The sequence below is a fragment of the Rhinoraja longicauda genome, chromosome 2 (genome assembly GCF_053455715.1).
Source record: "Rhinoraja longicauda isolate Sanriku21f chromosome 2, sRhiLon1.1, whole genome shotgun sequence".
Lineage (NCBI taxonomy): Eukaryota > Metazoa > Chordata > Chondrichthyes > Rajiformes > Arhynchobatidae > Rhinoraja > Rhinoraja longicauda.
The window spans coordinates 28,884,062-28,902,897 of NC_135954.1; the positions used below are offsets into that span (position 1 = coordinate 28,884,062).

Sequence of the window (18,836 nt, forward strand, 5' to 3'; positions counted from 1 at the left end):
GTTTTAGCAGGTCTCTTTGACCAAATATCACACTTGATCAAATCCCTGCCTTCATGTCGAGAGCAACACAGTGGCAGAGTTGTTGCATTACAGTGGCAGAGACCAATCCTGCCTTCAGATACTGTACTGTCCAGAGTTTGTACGTTCTCCCTCTGACTACATGGGCTTTCTCGGGTTTCCTCCCACGTTCCAAACACATGCAGGTTAATTAGCTGTTGTAATTTGTCCCTACTCTGTAGGATAGAACTAGAGTGCAGGTGACAATGATCAGCACAGGCCCAATGGAGAGCAAGCAAGATTTTGCCATCCCAGCAACGGACTGTTCCAGATGCTACGGTCAGGCAAGCGCCTCCGCGGTCACGCTGTGAAAACGGAGAGGATGAGATGAAGTTTCTTCCCACAGGCCATCAGGACTGTTAACTTTTATAACTCCAGGGACTACATTTTGTCTTCTTTGTATTAACTTTAATTTATATGCTGTAACTGTAATTCTTTTTTTTGCACAATCCGCAGGCATTGCCACTTTCATTTCACTGCACATCGTTTAGGTGTATGTGACAAATAAACTTGACTTGACTTGAATCTCCAAACTAAAGTCACTCTCACTTTGCTTCCGAAATCCACTTTGATGGTTCATCTTTAGGGCACAATTGTGTGGAGATCATGACTCAAACTGTGAAAAGTAAAAAATCAGTTTGACTACCATGCAGTTTTGCTCAGATAAATCTGGTTTGTAAAGCCCTCTTAGCTCTAAAGTGTATTCCTCCTCTTGGAAGCATTACAAGCCTCCTCCTTTCATATGCTCCTTAATCTCTTCAGATCTAACTTCCTTTGAAGTTATTTCACTGTTACATGCACACTGATTAAGAAATAAATATTAATTCATCCTACATCTACTCTTATACCTTCTCCCAATGTACTTCATGCAATAAAGTTTACAACTTTGGTTGCCACTTAAATATGTCACTCAACATTTCAAATGTCAATTCTATGTGATTCCTCTTTCCATGAAGATATCTTACAAGGAGACTTCCAAATAATCTTCTCCCATTGCACAAAATGGTATTGATGACTAATCTATTATTATTATTTGAGGATACCATCTCTCTCCAGAGACCTGCCAGAGAGAAGGAGCATGTGCAGTGGTTTTGAAAACCTCAATGCCATGCATCAATAGAAGCTCTGTTTAAGCAGGCATGTACCACCCACCTCCCACACCTCTTGTGACAGAGTCATGGTTTCCATAGCGGTTTCGTTTCATGGATTCCAAGACAGATGAAGTGGATGAGAATAAATCTTAACCTTCGAGCAAAAGAGAAAAAACTCAAAGCCAAAGTGAGCTACCTTTCGAATACAATATTAAGGTTTCCAGCATTTGTTCTGTAACAAGGTCCTCAATAGGGACCAATACCAGGTGGTTACATTACTGGCAATGCTGAGCTTACAGGTTTGTATACACTGGAATCTAGAAGGATGAGAGGGGATCTTATCGAAACGTATACGATTATTAAGGGGTTGGACACGCTAGAGGCAAGAAACATGTTCCCAATGTTGGGGGAGTCCAGAACCAGGAGCCACAGTTTAAGAATAAGGGGTAGGCCATTTAGAATGGAGATGAGGAAAAACTTTTTGAGTCAGAGAGTTGTGAATTTGTGGAATTCTCTGCCTCAGAAGGCAGTGGAGGCCAATTCTCTGAATGTATTCAAGAGAGAGCTAGATAGAGCTCTTAAGGATAGTGGAGTCAGGGGGTATGGGGAGAAGGCAGGAACGGGGTACTGATTGAGAATGATCAGCCATGATCACATTGAATGGCGGTGCTGGCTCGAAGGGCCGAATGGCCTACTCCTGCACCTATTGTCTATTGTCTATAAGATTTGCCCAAATCAGTAGAAGTATCCAACATAACAAAAGTGATTTACATGCAATCAAGCATAAAATGTTACTGATATAATTATACATGCATGTTCATATGTTCTGTCATAGCCCACCAATTTCTCAGGTGCTTTCCAACCAAAACATCTGCCATTGTTCCAAAGAGAGTAGTTCCATCATTAATCTTCGGTTTCCAAGACGTGTATAAACAGTGCCTGCCAATACACAGTTCTTCCTCCTCATAGCTAGCTGGACCATGAACTGAAGAGCACCAGTTTAACTTTCTCTTGGCAGCATTTAAAAAAAATAGAATTGCACATTACCAGCATAATGTTAATTAATGCATTACACCAAATAGAATAATTCAGACCAACTTGGTTTGGTTCAATGCAGAAAAGTGAAATTCCAAAATGTAAATACTTTTAATTATAATCACTTCATGCTTTCATCAGTATGCTGTATAACAGCTCCCCTGGTTAGGTTCAATCTTGTACTTTTGACATTTGTTTGCTTCACAGTATTAATAATTATTAATTGAAATGTCAATCTTGGCCCAGTGACTTTGCAGCTCTTAATCAGTCTTTGATCACAATTTCTGCATATCTGGCAATTTTCTTAAATATCATGTTGAATCACAATTTTCGATTAACTTTAAAGCAATTTGTTCAGCAATTTGTTCATGGGGCGGCACGGTAGCGCAGCGGTAGAGTTGCTGCTTTACAGCGAATGCAGCGCCGGAGACTCAGGTTCGATCCTGACTACGGGTGCTGCACTGTAAGGAGTTTGTACGTTCTCCCCGTGACCTGCGTGGGTTTTCTCCGAGATCTTCGGTTTCCTCCCACACTCCAAAGACGTACAGGTATGTAGGTTAATTGGGTGGGTAAATGTGAAAATTGTCCCTAGTGGGTGTAGGATAGGGTTAATGTACGGGGATCGCTGGGCGGCACGGACTTGGAGGGCCGAAAAGGCCTGTTTCCGGCTGTATATATATGATATGATATGATATGATATTGCCAGATTAAGCAAAGAATGTTCCCCAAAAAGAGCCATGGGATGTTTGTCTTCATAAGCAGCACCTTGGGATCAGGAATGACTGGCCTCCACTTGGACTTTGAGTATTCTGAGGTAGCGATGTGGCCAATATGGGAAGTGCAGATTCTTCCACACATGAAGTAACAAGAGGCTGGTGATGTTGACAGACATATTGTTTCAGGAAGTGCCCTCCTTCCACTGCTTACGTAAGGTTTCGAGTACTTCTAATGCATGGTCTTGAGGTATTCAGTAGTATTCTAAATGCTCCTTCTCAGCTTTGAACAATCCTGGACAAGAGGCTTTCAAGTTTCAGTGGGGATGTTGCACTTCCTGAAGGCGTTTACATGTGATGACATGGGTGTTAAAAGCACAAGACCACTACTTGGAAGTTGCCCTCAAAGCTACATGGAATCCTAACTTGGAAACATATTGCTGCCCCTTCACAGATATTGGTCAACATCCTGAAACACCATCGTGGATATACCCACATCTTAAAGACTGCAATGGTTCAAGGTGGCAGCTCATCACCACATGGGTAATTCGGGATTGGGAATTAAATGCTGGTTTAGCCTATGAAGACCACATCTCTTGAATGATTCATATTTAAAAAAAATAAAACTTATTATCAAAACCCAAACATAACCATGAAATTTTAATAAATTGTCGTAATTTCTTTGAGAATGTGCACCTTGATCCCACCTAAACATGCTAATTATCTGGTATCATTGTTGAATTATAATATTCATCATTTGCCTACAGACAATATCAGAACAAGGATCAAATCATAAACTTATGCCAGAAGTTCTTTATCTAGTCTATTTTAGCTTAATTAGACAATAGGTGCAGGAGTAGGCCATTCAGCCCTTCCAGCCATAATTCAGCCATAAAATATAAAATCCAGGAAACACTGAAGTCAGGCCATAAATTCAGTCAGAGAGTTGTGAATCTGTGGAATTCTCTGCCTCAGAAGGCAGTGGAGGCCAATTCTCTGAATGCATTCAAGAGAGAGCTAGATAGAGCTCTTAAGGATAGCGGAGTCAGGGGGTATGGGGAGAAGGCAGGAACGGGGTACTGATTGAGAATGATCAGCCATGATCACATTGAATGGCGGTGCTGGCTCGAAGGGCCGAATGGCCTCCTCCTGCACCTATTGTCTATTATCAGAAAGGAAACAGTTAATGTTTCAGGTTGAGGACCCTTCATCAGGAAAAGTCAACAAAGCATCTTTGACCTGAAACATTAGTTTCATTTCTCTTCCCACAGATGCAGCCTGATCTACTGGTATTTCCAACATTTTGTTTTTATTTCAGATTTCCACCATTTGCACTTTTGTTTGATTTGCAGCCTAATTCAGTAATCTAGATCAGTGCTTGGGAAAGCCCTTGGTCCTAAAAACAGGGAAATATAGCCTACAGATTTACAACAGCAAATATGTGGCCATCTTTTGGCCGCATGTCCTTGTGTGATCATTTCACCATCAAAAGATAGTCAAAACAAAACAGCTGTATCGCATACGAGCATACAATGCTGGAAAAAGTGGTAACCAGTAAATATAGGCAATGGTGCACATGGCTGTATATAGCTAAAGGTAACCATATCTTCCTGGACCATCTGTGGTTAGTTTGCCACATGAAGATGGGCTTTTAAGGTACAACATTATTTGGATTCTGCACAAAATGCAGATTCAATCATTGCCAAAAGAAAAAGCATAATCAACACCATTTTTCAAAATGCATACTTTGTAAAATCTTTCTTTGTTGGGATGTGAAAACATTGATTAAGTCACTCGGAATCTGGAATTCTCTCATTTTAACAACTTATGGGGAAAATACCTCCATGTCTTCCTTCAAATCAAATCACATCTTAATTTTTTGGCTTTAAAATGAAAGCAAAGTACTTCACACAGTTATTTATATCCTAACTGAACAATATAAATGTTAGCTAAAACCAATACAGGTATGAAGAAGTCCCCCATCCATGTTCTTCAGAGATGCTGTCTGACCCATTGAGTTACTCCTGCAATGTACTTCTGTGCAAATCAGCATATGCAGTTCCTCGTTTCTAAATCAGTTTACACATTAAATATTTGAAGTGAAAAACATTGTAATGCAGCTTAAATTGGTCTCTAATGTTCCATGCTCATCATTACTATGTGCACAGAGATCAGTAAATGGTTTTACATAAACTAAATTCTGCCCTGTTCAAACAATTGTTTTAAAATGCATTCTTGTTAGTTATCCACCGGGTGGCGCTTCGATGGCTGCCTCACCTACAGTGTCTGTCGTTTTTGTCTTTTTTTGTTATTTTTGGTGTGTTTAAAAAGTATGTGTTACGGTTCTCTGGTTTGTTTTATGTGAGGAGTGGGCGGGGGGGGGGGGGGCGGCGGGGGAAACTTTTTTCCGATCTCTTACCTTGCAGGAGATTCAATTGTTTTCCCGATTGTATCTCCGGTCGCTCTGCGGCCTAACATCGTGGAGCTGGAGGCCTTGCTCAGGACTGACCTTGAGCCTCACCGCGGTGTGTGGACTTACCATCGGAGCCAATTCCTTGCCTGGGATCGACGCTCCAACTTTAGCATCAAGGACGTTAACATCAAGGAGTTCGCAGTCTCGGGTCGAGACCGACGTCAGGAAGCTCCAAAAGCCGCACGACTTGAGTAGCCCTGACCCGGGGTAGATCGCCCGGCGTGGGGGAGCTGAGATTCTCCCTCTCCCCCCCCCCCCACCCCGATGCAGGAGCTTGATGGCCCCGACGATGGTTTGCCGCTGGCTGCAAGAGTAAGATCGTCCCGTCAACGGAAGGTTAAAGGCCCCCGACCGCTGGAGGACAAAGAAGGGAGAGATTGAACTCTTTTTCCCCTTCCATCACAATGAGGAATGCAGAGGAGTCACTTCTGGTGGACTTTCATGTTAAAATATATTTTGTGTTCTGTTGCTTTTTAATGGTATTCCTGAATGGCAAATTAAATTCCTTGTATGTTGCAATACTTGGCTAAAGTATGATTATGATTGTTGGTTTATGTACACATTGTTGCTCAAAAGGTCAGGTTCTACTGAACCAATTCATATTGGTTTTCTTTGCAGGCACGAACAGAATGACTTCACTGCACTTTAGTGATCAGAGGTAGAAAAGAAACACCAAAAGCCAACAAAAATGCTTTTCAAGAATGATTGTATAGGGCTCTGCTGTTTCCATTTTAAGCATTTTTTCCAAGCAGAGCATGATGAATATACTGGTTAAGAATTATGTCATACTCTGGACTTGGAAGGAATTCAGATCAGGTTTATTACCTGCAGAGTAGGCAAAGACTTCATGCTGGAAATGCAGCTCCATCTAGTGTAGCAAGTAGAAAACAGTCTTCATTGTTACACATCACTGCATACAAGCTCCAAATTACCTGCGGGTACAAATCATCTTCCTAAAGAATCTCAAAGTTTCATTTTAAACTAACCCAAACGAGAATTCAGGAGACTAAATTTTGTTTTGGCATACATACAAAATCAACTTCCTCATGAAAATATTCCAAATAAAAACTGACGGGTCTCGACCCGAAATGTCACCCATTCCTTCTCTCCTGAGATGCTGCCTGACCTGCTGAGTTACTCCAGCATTTTGTGATACCAAATAAAAACTGATGCATTGAGACTGATGCACAAAGAATTCTGTCGATGGTTAAATTAAATTGCGCACTTGCAACTCAAGCTTTATTGCAGGTTATTTTTAAAGTTACACATTTATAAAATGTCTTGCAGCAAATAAAACTACAGATCTATCCATGACTGCTGAAAATAGCATTTAAAATTTGCCTCAAATTATTAACACCAGTTTTCTGGCCCTATGACAAGATCACGTATCTCTGGTTATTGCTTTTAATACAATGAATTTTCTTCACTTTCCCATGTGCCCCACCCCTTAAAGTACATCACTATAACTGGGAAAGCAATCTGTTTACCCAAATGTCTGCAATTTGGTGAGCTATTAAATCTAAAAGTTCTCTCTACTCAGCCAAAATGCATATCAATTCCAAAAGTAAACTATTGCAAGTCCTGGAAAAGCAAAACAAACGTTAAAATGCTGGAAATGTCCAGATTGAGGTTGGGCAGAATCTGTGGAGGGAGAAAACCATAACCAGATGCAAGGCCATTGACCCAAAACTCAGTTTCTCCATAGATACAAACATAAAATAGGTGTAGGACGGAGGCCATTCTGCCCTTCGAGCCAGCACCGCCATTCATTGTGGATGATAGCGCAGTACGGTAGCGCAGCGGTAGAGTTGCTGCTTTACAGCGAATGCAGCGCCGGAGACTCAGGTTCGATCCTGACTACGGGTGCTGCACTGTAAGGAGTTTGTACGTTCTCCCCGTGACCTGCGTGGGTTTTCTCCGAGATCTTCGGTTTCCTCCCACACTCCAAAGACGTACAGGTATGTAGGTTAATTGGCTGGGTAAATGTAAAAATTGTCCCTAGTGGGTGTAGGATAGTGTTAATGTACGGGGATCACTGGGCGGCACGGACTTGGTGGGCCGAAAAGGCCTGTTTCCGGCTGTATATATATGATATGATATGATCAGCCATGATCACAATCAGTAACCCGTGCCTGCCTTCTTCCCATACCCCTCGAATCCGCTAGCCCCAAGAGGTCTATCGGACTGTCTTTTAATGCATCCACTGAATTGACTTCCACTGCCTTTTGTGGCAGAGAATTCCACAAGTTCACAACTCTTTGGGTGAAAAAGTTCTTTCACATCTCAGTTTTAAATGGCCTCTCCTTTACTCTTAGGCTGTGGCTCCTGGTTCTGGACTCCCCCAACATTAGGAACATTTTTCCTGCATTTAGCCTGTCCAGTCCTTTTATAAGATCCCCTCTCATCCTTCTAAATGAATACAAGCCCAATCCTTCCAATCTTTCTTCATACGACAGTCCCGCCATCCCAGGGATTAACCTCGTGAACCTACGCTGCACTGCCTCAATAGCAATGACGTCCTTCCTCAAATTAGGAGACCAAAACTGCACACAATATTCCAGATGTGGTCTCACCAGGGCCCTGTACAACTGCAGAAGGACCTCTTTATTCCTATACTCAAATCCTCTCGTTACGAGGCCAACATGCCATTAGTTTTTTTCACTGCCTGCTGTACCTGCATGTTTATTTTCAGTGACTGGTGTACAAGAACACCCAGGACTCGTTGCACTTCCTATTTTGACACCATTGAGATAATAATCCGCCTCCTTGTTCTTGCAGCCAAAGTGGATAACCTCACATTTATCTATATTATACTGCATCTGCCACGCACGCACTCACTCAACCTGTCCAAGTCACCCTGCAACCTCCTAGCATCCTCTTCGCAGTTCACACTGCCAACCAGCTTTGTGTCATTTGTAATGCTTTACTATTTGCAGTTAAGATGATTTGTACAATGTGCTGAAGCAACAACGTCATTTGGTGACAAATTGCTTGGCCAGTAATGACAGTAAAAACTATTTTTCCAACAAAATGTTTCAGTTGATCAGTTACTATTCAAGTCCAATGATCCTCCACTGGTGAGGTTTATATTTCAAATTTACTGAAGACTTTCTAAACCAAACTGGTGCAAAATAAAAACAGGAAAATTGTAGGTGTACCATATTTTTGGAAGAAAATGTCTCAGGCCAACCAGATTTCATTTACAAGAATTGTAATTGTTTATGAAAAAACCTACCAGGGAGAGAAAATACCAAGTTCAAAGGTCTGCAGGAACCAACTCAGATTACCATTACATTCCATGTGATGATATGTCAGAAGCCTAAAGTTGGAAACCAATGTTGGTTGACACAAAAAGCTGGAGTAACTCAGCGGGACAGGCAGCATCTCTGGAGAGAAGGGATGGGTGATGTTTCGGGTCAAGACCCTTTTAAACCTCACCCCAAGATGTCACCCATTCCTTCTCTCCAGACATGCTGCCTGTCCTGCTGAGTTACTCCAGCTTTTTGTGTCTATCTTCAGTTTAAACCAGCATCTGCAGTTACTTCCTACACGTAACCAATGTTGGTCTCCGCTTTTGCTTAGCTTGGTGCCCCACACGCGTATTGACATGCTGCCTGGTGCTACAACTTGAATGAGGAAATATTAAGATATTGAATTCAGCCTGGGAGGGAAAAAAATGTTAAGCTGAGGAAATCAATTGACGACATTCCAGCACAAATTTGAGCTCATCTGAATTGCTAAAATTAGATGACACCAATGAAACCATTTCCTCTGTCAAGAGAACATCTCTCTGGCGTTGGTCCCAACTCTACAAATTGAACACTTCACTATTTTTAATCTATGTGGTTCTCCACCTGACCTATCAAAATGTTGTATTTAAGAAACAAATTAATTGACCTAATTTCTTCAGAGGAAACAAGATAAAGATCTCTTTTCTTCTGGTATCCATTAACTACTTTGTTTAGTTATTTGATGTGGGAAAGCAATACATCATGACGGTCACCATTCATCCAGATTAATGTTTAATTTGTGTAATAGTTTTTGAATGTTTTGTTCTTCCAGATCAGTGGCATTACCAAACACTAAATTCAATTGTTCATTAAATACCATTTTCTATACCAGAGGATCCCTTTGATCAGTCACGTAACGTCCGAATGATAGTACATATCCTTTAAATCTTCATGAGGTAAGCTACGACTGTAAAGCAAAATGAAAACTTGGGATTCAAAAGTAACAATCATCAAGTGTGCTTAGCCAGTCACTGAAAAAGCTTTTAATGGCCAAATGTTTACAAATGCCTTTGGTCAGTATCATCAAATTATGTGGGTAGAGGGGAAGTGTGTTGCTGATAATTATGTATTTGCAGCATAGCATGAAAATAATGCACAATATTGGATTCTGCTGCCTGACGACTCAAGTAACCCGGTCCTTTCCTGCCACAATGTCTACTATTTAAAATAAAGACCACACATAATTTCTGTTCTAGGCAGCAAACTTTGGAAGATTGCTGTTAATTTCTGCCACATGGTTAAATAAAATGGGATGATGAATGTACCAATAAAATTAAACATACTCCTGCTTTTTATTCCCATTTCCACTCCTTTCAATTACTTGGACATCAGTGCAAGAGAAATAAAGTTATCAAATATTAAATTAAGCACGTGTAGGAAAAAAACTGCAGATGCCGGTTAAAATCGAAGGTAAACACAAAATGCTGGAGCAACAGCGGGTCAGGCTGCATCTCTGGAGAGAAGGAATGAGTGACGTTTCAGGTTGAGAGTCGAGACTCTTCTTCAGACTGATGGCAGGGGAGGGGGCGGGGCATAGATAGAATGTAGTCAAGGACAGGAACACTAGTGGGAGAACTGGGAAGGGGAGGGGATAGAGAGGGGAAGCAGGGACTATCTGAAGTTAAATTCAATGTTCATACCACTGGGGTGTAAACTACCCAAGCTAAATACGAGGTGCTGTTCCTCCAATTTGCGCCAGGCCTCACTCTGACCTCCAATTAGTGCCGGGCCTCACTCAAAAAAGTATTGATTAACTGCAAGAAGGGTCTCAACCTGAAACGTCACCCATTCCTTCTCTCCAGAGATGCTGCCTGACTTGCTGAGTTACTCCAGCATTTTGTGTCTACCTTCGATTTAAACCAGCATCTGCAGTTCTTTTCTACACAAATGCAATGAAACTGCTTTCCTCCTTTAAAGACAAAATGTTAGTTTAGTTTAGAGATACAGCGTGGAAATGGGCTCTTCGGCCCACCGGGTCCTCACTGCCCAGCGAACCATGCATATTAACATTATAGAAACATAGAAAATAGGTGCAGGAGTAGGCCATTCGGCCCTTCGAGCCTGCACCGCCATTCAATATGATCATGGCTGATCATCCAGCTCAGTAACCTGTACCTGCCTTCTCTCCATACCCCCTGATCCCTTTAGCCACAAGGGCCACATCTAACTCCCTCTTAAATATAGCCAATGAACTGGCCTCAACTACCTTCTGTGGCAGAGAATTCCACTCTGTGGCAGAGAATTCCACACATACTAGGGACAACTTTTACATTTACCAAGCCAAGTTACCTGTACGTCTGGAGTGTGGGAGGAAATCGAAGCCCTTGGAGAAAACCCAGGCAGGTCACGAGGAGAATGTACAAACTTCGTACAGACAGCACTTGTAGTTGGGGTCGAACCCGGGTCTCCGGTGCTGCAAACATTGTAAGGCAGCAACTCTACCATTACACCACCGTGCCGCCCATCTAGTCTAGTAATTTTATAGAAATCTTAAATAAAAGCACTGGAAACCAGGTCAAGAAACATATGTGGAAAGAAAAACAGTTAACATGTCAGAAAAACAAAATCAGGATTGGAAAAGAGAAAAACTTGGTTTTATCAGTGATTGTGTGATAACTTTGGTGATTGGCTTAACTCATTTAGTTGTAACACTTGTCCTTCAGTTTAACTGACAGGATAAAACATTTGACAAACATTAAACTAATACATCTATTTGTCAAAACTAAAACCACTGCACTCCCTTCCCATTCCTTCATAGGAAAAGACTGTACACCATTTCCCACCCAGATGGGTCTGATGGTCCAAACGGGCCTTGTGGAGAACCGACCGGCCTGCTTCAAAAGGCCAGGCAAAGTCAATTACAACAAGGTGGTTGTATTTGTGAAATATGGTCTTAACAAAGTGGTTCAATACTCTAATGTACTTTCCTCCTGCAATGTTGTGTTATGAACAGCAAAAATAAAAGTGCCAGATTGAGGTGACATTTTGCAAGCAGCAGAACAGAATAACATTAAATAGAAATAGGGAACTGCAGGTGTGAGAATCTTGAATAAAAAAAAAAATCCTGGTGTTACTCAGCGGGTCAGGCAGCATCTGCTGATGTAATGGATAGACAAACATTTCGAGCCGGGACCGTTCTTCAGACTTATCATTTTAATAATAATAATAATAATAATGCATTTTATTTATATAGCGCTTTTCATATACTCAAAGACACTTTACAGAGATTTTGAGAACATAGGGAAATGAATAAATAGATAAATAAGTAAATAAATAAATGAACAGAGAAAGGAGACAGAAGGTGAGGTGACCTTCAGTGGTTGAAGGCAGTACTGAACAGGTGAGACTTCAGCGATGTTTTGAATGTGGTGAGTGTGGAGGAGTCTCTAACGGTTTGGGGTAGTGAGTTCCATAGGGTGGGAGCAGCGATGGAGAAAGCCCTGTCCCCCCAGGATCTGAGTTTGGTCCGGATGTGGGGGGATAGGAGATTGGCAGCGGCAGAGCGGAGGGTGCAGGTGGGAGTGTGCCTGTGGAGGAGGTCGGTCAGGTAGGATGGGGCCAGGTTATGGAGGGCTTTGTAGGTTATGAGGAGGATTTTGTACTGGATTCTCTGGGGGATGGGGAGCCAGTGGAGTTTATAAAGGACGGGGGTGATATGGTCACGGATCGAGGTGTGTGTGAGTAGACGGGCAGCGGAGTTTTGAATGTATTGAAGTTTACTGATGATTTTTGAGGGTGCGCCATAGAGGAGGCTGTTGCAGTAGTCCAGACGGGAGGTGATGAAGGCGTGGATGAGGGTTTCTGCAGCTGTGGAGGAGAGGGATGGACGGAGACGGGCAATGTTTTTGAGGTGGAAGAAGGCTGTCTTTGTGATGTGTTTGATGTGTTTGTCGAAGGAGAGGGTTTGATCAAGGATGATTCCAAGATTCCGGATGTGAGGTGAGGTGGATACTGGGAGACCATCAATGTTGAGGATGAAGTTTTGGGTGGATTTGGTGAGCGTTTTTGGACCAATGATGATGATGATTTTGAACTATGAAAGTTAAAAGAAACAGCATAAATCATTGCAGTTGCAGACAGGCTGTTGTCCATTTAAATGGATTAGCTCCATTGCCATCTCCTGAAGCCAGAGGAGTTCCAACCATGCATACCATATGAACAAGTACAGTAGTTGGAAGCACCAGGAAAGCCTACATGGTCATCAGAGCACAGAGGACAACCTACCCCACTCCGGTGTATCCTCTTGGTCAAGGTACAGACCCTGGAAGAGTGGTGACTTAAGGGAAAGGTTACTGTACCAAAGAAACACGAGCGAATCTTCTATGTCTCAGAGACGTGTCTCACCCCAGCTCTCCAGCCTGTAGGTTTCTCCATTCGTCACATGGAATGGTTGACATCATCAAGAAAAGAGGGGCAGAGACGTCTGCCTCTTGATAAAACTCATGGCGCTCAGAAGTAACTGTATTATACAACTAGTGCCCCTACACCTGGAACATCTAACAGTGAAATGTTCAGCTGGCACTGGAACATCATGTTGAATGAACACCAAACAATTTCCCCAGATAGATTTCTGCACTGAACATTTGGACAATAAAAATGTATACGTCAGGCTGATGTTCAGTGAATACATCTATGCACTCAACACTATCATCCCCTCCAAACATATCAAACTCAGAATACAGTGTCTCCACTCATTCATATATAATTGGATTCTTGCCTTCCTCATCGGCAACAGAAAGAATTGGCAACTACATTTGCTTCTCGATAACCAGAGGAGCACCTCAGGGCTGCATGCTCTGCCCCTGCTCTACTTTCTCTATACCCATAACTGTGTCAGCAGACAGCTGCAATGCCATCCTTAAAATTTGTTGACAATGCCACCATTGTAGGAAAACGATGAGTCAAAATACTGGAAGAAAATTGAAATTCCAATTGAAAGGTGTCAGTAAAATAATATTGCTAGTAAACAAAAGGAGCCGATTGTATATATTGGAAAGCTGAGGATAGACTAATCAGTCTTCTTCAATGGGATAATGGCAGGGAGAGTTAACAGCTCGATTCCTGGGTGTGCAAATTTTCTGAAGATCTGTCCTAGGCCCAGCAGTTCGATGTAATGACAAAGAAAGCCCATCGACACTTCTACTTCCAAAGATTGAGGAGATTTGGTATACAGCATGGATAAAGGCTCTTCAGCCCAACTATGTTGACGAGTACTCTATTGAAAATCTGCAGATTGGTTGCATCACAGCCCCACTCAGCAATTTGAATGCCCAGGAACTAAGGAGAGTAAGACACTGCCTATCTATCAAGTACTAACCTCTCGCCACCATTGAAATAATCTAATGGAGGTGGTTCCTAAAGAGTCAGCCAATATCAAAAGAACCACACCATGACAGCCACAAAATCATTTCATTAGTACCATTGGGAAGGTGGTATAGGAGCCCGAAACCGACCATCAGGTTCAAGAAAAGCTTCTTCCCAGCAACCATCAATGTTTTGAAAACCTTGTAGAAGAGAACACGGTCTTGAAAGAAGACCTTGTAGAAGAGAACATGGTCTTGAAAGAAGCTGTTGCCGTAGAAAGAACTAGTTGCTACAGTACATTTCGTGGATAATTTTGACAATCACTATGCTCCAGTAAAGAGCAGAACAAATGTTTAGTTGGTGATTATGTCATCAATTTACAGGCAGCTTTGACCTGATGGTGTCAAGACTCTCAAGTTGAAGCTGCACGCATCCAGTGGAGTATATTCAACCACACTCGTAACTTGTGCTTTATAGACAATAGACAATAGGTGCAGTAGTAGGCCATTCAGCCCTTCGAGCCAGCACCGCCATTCAATGCGATCATGGCAGATCACTCTCAATCAGTACCCCGTTCCTGCCTTCTCCCCATACCCCCTCACTCCGCTATCCTTAAGAGCTCTATCCAGCTCTCTCTTGAAAGCATCCAACGAACTGGCCTCCACTGCCTTCTGAGGCAGAGAATTCCACACCTTCACCACTCTCTGACTGAAAAAGTTCTTCCTCATCTCCGTTCTAAATAGAGTACCCCTTATTCTTAAACTGTGGCCTCTTGTTCTGGACTCCCCCAACATTGGGAACATGTTTCCTGCCTCTAATGTGTCCAATCCCCTAATTATCTTATATGTTTCAATAAGATGGATTGTGGAAAGGCATCAGGCTATCAAGTTAAACTCTGCAGAGCTCCGAACCTCCAAGCTCTTAAATACAATGCACGTTGTTGGTCAGTTGAGATTTTGAATGCAGATATTGCCATTGAATATCACAAGGTTAAAATCTCTTCTTGTTGGAGAATGAATTTTACGGATCACTTATCAGCCGTGCCCAAAATGACATCTAGGTTTTGTGGCTTGTCAGCATTGACTGGTTCAGTTGTTAAGGGATTGTGAATGGGATTGAACATTGTGCAATTACCACCAATATACCCTTTTTTTAGTCTTTGGGTGGAAGGAGGATCATTGCTGAGTGTATAGTTGGGCTTTGGACACTGTCAGATATTTCCTTCAGGGGTGTGCTCTGACAATTTTCCCTTCTACTAGGTATTACCAGGAAATATTTTGATCTATGCAAATGTACTGGAGGGGCTTGGATTTTTCTTGGAACAGAGGTTGCGAGGGGCTGTTATAAAGGTGGTATTTAAACATGAAAGATTACAAGAAACTGTTCCAAATGGCATCAGAGTTAAAGGGGAAGAAAATAGGTGATTGCCAACAACAACAAAAATCACAAGTACTTGAAAAGAAAATGTTTGCAAGGTTATGGGAAAGAAAATAAATATGATTAGCTCGGGGCAGACACAGACTCTGGTCTTTCTAACATAAATAAGTTCCATTCTGTGATGTGGAGTCTAACAGTTCCATCAAGGAATAACTGAGGTTATTAGAGTTGGGGAAAGCTAGATAAAATATGGAAGGAAAGGGGTTTGAAGTGGCAGAGGATGACAAACACCTGAACAGACATGCTTGATGGAGCAATTTGTTTCTGTAGTGCAAGGACTCTAATCACCAGTTAAGTATTTATAGATCAGGGATATATCAGATTGCTTCATGGTATCAAATCTACTGGGATGCAACACTATTCTTTTAACATCAAGAATATGCACATAAGTTACAAAATAAAAATCAATATTAAATATTACAACCCATGTTGAAATGCAGTTTGCTTCTATTATAAATGTGAAGCAGTTGGGTATCATCCAAACTATTTTCCTTGAGTCAGTTATAAGCAAAAGCAAAGCTGCGGGACCAATTCATTCTCACTGGGCAGTCTTTGGGAGGAAGTCAATACCTTTCTTCGTCCTCAGTATTTCACAGACATTGAGAGTTTCAAATATACTCAAAGTATTTTATTTTCTTCATAGTCAATCATAGGATCGTGGAAACTCAGGGCAGGCTTTTCACCTATTCGCCTCCAATGTTCTATAGTGCCCTTTCTAGCATCCACTGATGTTTTCTAATGATTGGAAATTTACCCTTGCATTGACTGATTTTTCATAATTTCATTGCAAAGCAAAGTTTATTACGCAATTGCTTTAAAATGAAATGAAACAATCAAAAAGCAAGTCAATTTGGAGAAATAAAGGACGAGAGGTGATCATCTTTTTTTGCTTGTAAAAGTGTACTCGAAGTTTCTCTTTTCAGCTTTATTTTTTGTGCAGGATGTTGAGTTTCATACATATATTGAATCCCTCCTCACAACCAGAGTTTTAGAAAGAACTGTGATTCTCCCCATTTTAACTGACAAAATGTCTCACGGTGAGTATTATGAAAATTGGAATTTATAGAACCAAGCACAAATCTCAGTATTTAATTGGCCACTGTATTGTGGATTCCATTTATTATGTAAACCACATGTAGCTTCTATAACAGCAGCTAGATTATACTATGATTTATTCATATTATGATTTATTTTCCAACAATTGCTTACAAGATCATAAAGCAGCACCATATGTCCCAAAAGAATAGTAAAAATATAAATTGCTTCAGTCTGAATGTGCCATTGCCATGCAATAATTGTTCCTGAGTATTGCTCAGTGAATGGAACATTTGTGCCCTTTAATATTTAGCCCAGCTTTAAACAAATTGTAGCATTCTAATATTCATTTATCTTCTTGCTTTACATAAGCTCTGAAGATTTTTTTTAAAAATCATTATATATATTCCTTTATTCGTCCCACACTGGGGAAATTTACATTGTTTGCTTTGACTTTGACAAAATGTCCAACCTTTTAGATGTGGATTCCATATTTAGCTTTGATTCTCTTCACATTTCTCTGCAAATGGGATCAGGAATTGCTATGGATCTCTGCTGACGACAGTGCGTAGCGGTGACATTCTTCCTTCCCTAATCTTGAGATTTACCTAAAGATTCTCAAAATAAAGTCAATTTCTCCTTGGTCTCCAGAGTAAGGGAAGGAAGAATGTCACCGCTACGCACTGTCGTCAGCAGAGATCCATAGCAATTCCTGATCCCATTTGCAGAGAAATGTGAAGAGAATCAAAGCTAAATATGGAATCCACATCTAAAAGGTTGGACATTTTGTCAAAGTCAAAGCAAACAATGTAAATTTCCCCAGTGTGGGACGAATAAAGGAATATATATACATTGCCATCTAGGAGCTTGAACGGCATGAACAATCTGAAGAAGGGTCTCGACCCGAAACGTCACCCATTCCTTCTCTCCCGAGATGCTGCCTGACTTGCTGAGTTACTCCAGCATTTCGTGAATAAATACCGTTGATTTGTACCAGCATCTGCAGTTATTTTCTTATACGGCATTAATACCATTTTGAAGAGTTGGTTTAATATAACCTATACTCCAAAATTAATGTGCAATCAACACTGCATATATGAAACAGGTTGACATGCTCAACTGAAGTGTTCCCAAGGAAACATTAAAAGCAATTCAGTCCTCAAAAGCAAACCACCCACTTCATTGAGGACGGCTGATGTTCTAAGAGATCAGAAATCCACAGGCTAATAAACCATTCTAATCTGTGTGCATTAAAGGCAAGCCTTCCAATTAACATTTAATTTCTACAAATAAAACAAAAATCACAATTTTATCTCATTAATACACTCAGTCATAGTGTGGCAACAGGTCCTTCGGCCCAGCTTGCCCACACCACCTAACATGTCCCAGCTACACTAGTCCCACCTACCTGCACTTGGTCCATATTTCTCCACCTGTCCTATCCATGTACCTGTTTAACTGCTTCTTAAATGATGGGATAGTCCCAGCCTCAACTACCTCCTCTGGCAGCTTGTTCCATACACCCAACCCCCATTTGTATGAAAAAGTTACCCCTCGGATTCCTATTAAATCTTTTCCCCTTCACCTTGAACCAATGTCCTCTGGTCCTCGAATCCCCTACTCTGGGCAAGAGACTCTGTGCATCTACCCGATCTATTCCTCTCATAATTTTGTACACCTCAAAGAAAAAAACCCTCAGCCTCCTGCACTTCAAGGAATAGAAACACAGCCTACCTAACCTCTCCCTGCAGTTCACACCCTCTAGTCCGGAAAACATCCTCATAAATCTTTTATGAACCATTTCTGAACCATCTGCCACAGAAGGCAGTGGAGACCAATTCACTGGATCAATTTAAAAGAGAGTTAGATAGAGCTCGAGGGGCTAGTGGAATCAAGGGATATAGGGAGAAGGCAGGCACCGGTCACTGATTGTGGATGATCAGCCATGATCACAATGAATGGCTCGAAGGGCCAAATGGCCACCTCCTGCACCTATTTTCTATGTTTTGATTTCAAGCTTGACAATATCTTTCCTATAACACTGTGCCCAGAATTAGACAATAGGCAATAGACAATAGGTGCAGGAGTAGGCCATTCAGCCCTTCGAGCCAGCACTGCCATTCAATGCGATCATGGCTGATCACTCTCAATCAGTACCCCGTTCCTGCCTTCTCCCCATACCCCCTCACTCCGCTATCCTTAAGAGCTCTATCCAGCTCTCTCTTGAAAGCATCCAACGAACTGGCCTCCACTGCCTTCTGAGGCAGAGAATTCCACACCTTCACCACTCTGACTGAAAAAGTTCTTCCTCATCTCCGTTCTAAATGGCCTACCCCTTATTCTTAAACTGTGGCCCCTTGTTCTGGACTCCCCCAACATTGGGAACATGTTTCCTGCCTCT

At 41.7% G+C, this 18,836-nt stretch overlaps 1 protein-coding gene across 2 annotated transcripts in view; it reads right to left on the minus strand.

Annotated features, from left to right (window-relative positions):
* The window catches only part of LOC144603091 (sickle tail protein homolog), a 514,507-nt gene that overhangs the window by 436,446 nt on the left and 59,225 nt on the right, over positions 1 to 18,836 (minus strand). The gene's annotated exons all lie outside the window — the stretch shown is intronic.